Source organism: Mauremys mutica, unplaced genomic scaffold (assembly GCF_020497125.1).
Source record: "Mauremys mutica isolate MM-2020 ecotype Southern unplaced genomic scaffold, ASM2049712v1 000757F_np12_subseq_149325:201642_obj, whole genome shotgun sequence".
NCBI classification, from domain to species: Eukaryota; Metazoa; Chordata; order Testudines; family Geoemydidae; genus Mauremys; species Mauremys mutica.
In genome coordinates this window covers 1-4,264 of record NW_025423047.1, presented here as the reverse complement: position 1 = coordinate 4,264, position 4,264 = coordinate 1, and the positions used below count along the sequence as shown (strand labels likewise).

At 43.7% G+C, this 4,264-nt stretch overlaps 1 non-coding gene across 1 annotated transcript; it reads left to right on the top strand.

Moving 5' to 3' along the window:
* Positions 1-2,042: 2,042 nt before the first annotated feature.
* Positions 2,043-2,259, top strand: LOC123357546. The gene has a single exon (XR_006575569.1). It is a non-coding gene; the product is annotated as a small nucleolar RNA U3 (small nucleolar RNA).
* Positions 2,260-4,264: the final 2,005 nt, after the last annotated feature.

Below are 4,264 nucleotides of genomic sequence, written 5' to 3'. Positions count from 1 at the left end.
GTGCTGCTCCTGCCCTCTGCCTTGGAGCTGCTCCCCAAGACTCCTGCTTGCTGGGGGAGGGGCTAATGTCAGGGTGTCCCCCTACCTCCTGCTCCTGCACCCCGCTTACCCCATCTTCCATAGAGCAGGGCTCAGGAGGGAGAGAGCTTGCAGCAGCTGGGGTCTCAGCAAGCTGAGCTAATCATCATCACTGTGTATCAGTATTAAATTGTTTGTTTAAAACTTATACTGTGTGTGTGTATATATACACACACACAGTCTTTTGTCTGGTGAAAAAAATTTCCCTGGAACCTAACCCCCTCGTTTACATTAATTCTTATGGGGAAATTGGATTCGCTTAACATCGTTTTGCTTAAAGTGGCATTTTTCAGGAACATAACTACAAGGTTAAGTGAGGAGTTACTGTATAGACTGCTAGTTGGAAAAGCGAGAGAGGAGAGCACAGACTGAGTGCTTAGATTTTGTATACTGAATAAAAGAAGGAGTTTTTGTAGTGTACCAGAAATCTAGTTATGAGGAAGGTTAGATATAATAGCTTTATTTAGAAACTTGTATAGCGCTTAGGTGCAGATAGTCTGGTTTTCTTTTAGCTGGGGTGGGTTTTGAGTAAATCATGAGTCTGCTTGGTTTCTTTCATAATCTGAAGTGGATTGAGCATCTAAATCCTTCTACTCCTCCCCCCTCCCTCCCCAAATGCGAAGGGGAACAGCCTCAACCTTTTGTCTTATTCTGCTTTGTAGCAGAAAGATGCTCTATGTAAATAGTCATGATCCATTTAGGTTAATTCTTATGCTGAATGGCGGGTAGGAGAGGGTATAAATCATTGGAGACTCTTGCCCCACTCCCTGTGTGGCCTGTGTTTTTCTTTGTTTTAAAATGAGACTGTCTAGTTTTTATGTAAATATATTTGGGTGGTTTCATTCATATTTATATTGCTATGAATTTCATGTGCTCTTGTCTCACAGCAGACATGGGGGAAAAAGCCTGTGGCAATGGACTTTGCAAAATTATAGACTAGTGATTCTCAACCTGTGGCCTAATCAGCAGCTGCGGCCGATGTGGCATCCTCAGGGCCATACAGGTAGTATATAGTGTGTGGATTCTGCTCAGATAACACAGAGAAAGTTGCCTATGCAGCTCACAATGGTAGGGTCAGACCAGAAGATATCTTCTTTCCAAGTGGGAATTGTGCAGCTGTGTTGCTACTGTCTACTAGCACTGAAATGGTTCCGAATGCCTTGGTTCAAGTGGCACCAGTTCTAAAAGTACGGGTGATTTAGTGCTGTGGTTCTCAAACAGGGGTATCCAATGGTCTTCCAGGGGGTACATCAACTCATCTAGATATTTGCCTAGTTTTACAACAGGCTACATAGAAAGCACTAGCAAATTCGTAACAAATTAAAATTCATACATTGATTTGTTTATACTGTTCTCTATACTATACACTGAAATGTAAGTACAATACTTATATTCAAGTGATTTATTTTTATAAATATTGCATCTGATTATGTAAGCCAGTAGTTTTTAAGTGAGGTAAAACTTGGGGGTATGCAAGAGAAATCAGACTCCTGAAAGGGGTACAGGTGTCTCTAAAGGTTGAGAGCCACTGATTTAGTGCAGGTACCACCGGTAACATAGAACCCTGCAAAAACTTCTAGTGCAGATGAATTTGAGAGCAAGCCAGAGAGAAACAGCTGTGGAGCATGCTAGAAAGGGCTGACCTGTCCAGATTGTCTGTGCCTGACAGGCTGTCATGTGGTACGGAAGAGCCTGTGAGAGGTATGGCAAAGCAAGAGGGTTTGATTAGTTGCTAGGAGCTCCACATGCTAATCAGGAGGTGTGTTTCTGTAAATAGCGACATAAACATCTTCTAATGGACAGTGTTCTAAAGCTGTCTCAATTGTGCTTAATGAAATGGGAACCTGGTTTTAGATTTTTGGTCTTTAATTCTCTGGGGGTGAAACCCGTTGTATGAAAACATTCACCGTGGGAAGAAAGCTTGCGCACATTAGCCTGGGTGTGTAGCTGAGCACAGCTTTGTTAAGACTATACTTTCAGGGATCATTTCTATAGTTTGTAACTAGAGAAGTGTGGTTGAAAGTGTCTGACCTTGCTAACCACGATGAGGAGTTAAAGTGTTCTCTTTTGAGCATGAAGTGAGTGGATAGTGGTGCTTTAATGCATCTGCTATCTGCTATTGATGAGTGTTCTTGCTTTCCTTTTGGGAAGCTGAGAGGAAGAGAACACAGACTGAGTGGTTAGTCCTTATAAAACAAGTTTAAAAATAAATGTTTTGGGTTTTTTTTCTGTTATCTGAATTTATTTAAAGCTTTTGTGCAGTTCTGTTTAGTGGCAAGTCTTAGTTTGTTTTGATAGAATTTAGAAGAAAAGTAAAGGTAGTGTGAAAATGGTATTTTAAACATTTCTAATTCAATACTTACTGAAAGATTTTTTTAAATTTCTTTATGCTGCTCTTTCTTTTTTTTGTAATCTATTTCAGAATTTAGGTAGGGTCCTGTGTCTGCATGTTCTCTTCCTTTTCCACTTGCCTCTCTGCTTCTCTCTTCTTCCCTTCCCATTTTTTGGGAAGCCCCTATTTTTACTTCTGCTCTGGCAGGGGGTACGCAGTTTGCTCTTGGCCCCAAGCACATCAGACAATCCACACAGGATCTGACAGCTGCTGTCTCTTGGCCGTATAGTGGGTAGAGAGTTCTAAAGCTGTCTCAAGGTATGTCTACACTATGGGATTATTCCGATTTTACAGAAACCGGTTTTTGGAAACAGATTATATAAAGTCAAGTGAACGTGGCCACACTAAGCACATTAATTTGGCAGTGTGCGTCCATGTACTGAGGCTAGTATCAATTTCCGGAGCATTGCACTGTGGGTAGCTATCCCATAATTCCTGCAGTCTCACCCACCCATTGGAATTCTGGGTTGAGATACCAGTGCATGATGGGGCAAAAACAGTGTCATGGGTGATTCTGAGTAAATGTCGTCAGTCAATCCTCCCTCCGTGAAAGCAACGGCAGACAATCATTTTGTGCCCTTTTCCCTGGATTGCCCGGGCAGATGCCATAGCACGGCAATCATGGAGCCCGTTCAGCCTTTTTTTCACCATCACTGTATGTCTACTGGATGGTGCTGACAGACATGGTACTGCAGTGCTACACAGTAGTATCCTCTTGCCTTTTGCAAATTAGCAAAGATAGTTGTTAGGCACACTGTACTGTCTGCTGCTTTGTAAATTGATAATGATAGTTACAAGTTATACTGTATGTATATGCCGTCCAATACCAAAATGCTAACATCCCCCTACAACCTGTATGTTACCCCCAATGACACAATAACTGATGCTTCAAACACTTTGTATGGTTTATTTTTAAATATTCTCTAATAAAGTTTGTCAGTTGCTGTCATGGGTGCTCTTGGCCAGCCTCAGTGAGGTCAGCTGGGGGCGCATGGACAAAAATGGGAATGACTCCCCAGGTCATTCCCTTCTTTAAGTTTTGTCTAATGGAGAGTCAGTCCTGTCTAGACTATCAGGCAAGCCAATTAAAGACCCAGACAGGCAAATGGTGGCTCCAGGTCAGAGCCCCAGACTTCCAGCAGAAATGATGAGCTGCATGCCATTCTAGGCGGTGCCCCTGCAACAACCCCACCCATTGCTTCCCTTCTCTCCCACCTCTCCTGGACTACCGTTATCCCCCATTTGTGTGATGAAGTAATAAAGAATGCATGAATTTGAAACAACACAGACTTTATTGCCTCTGCAAGTAGAGCTCAAAGGGGGGAAGGGAGGGCAGTCTCCAGCTACTATGATATTCCAGGCAGGACTGAATCTCCAGGAGACAAAGCTTAAAGAAGAGAATGACCTGGGAGTCATTCCCGTTTTTGCCCTGGCATCCCCGGCCGACCTCACCGAGGCCAGCCAGGAGCACTCACGGGACAACGATGACAGATACCAGTCCTACTGTACCTCTGCCGTCCAGAAGGGAAGGGGATGCTGCTGCACCGCGTCTGCCAGCAGCATCCAGTAGACATACGTTGACATTGAAAAAAGGCGAGAAACATTTTTTTTCCATTTGCTTTCGGGTGGGGGGGGGAGCACATATACCCTGAACCACCCGCGACAATATTTTTGACCCTTCAGGCTTTGGGAACTCAGCCAAGAATTCAAATGGTTTTCGGAGAGTGCGGGAACTGTGGGACAGCTACAGACGTCAGTCGCCCCTCCCTCCGTGAGCGTCCATTTCATTCTTTG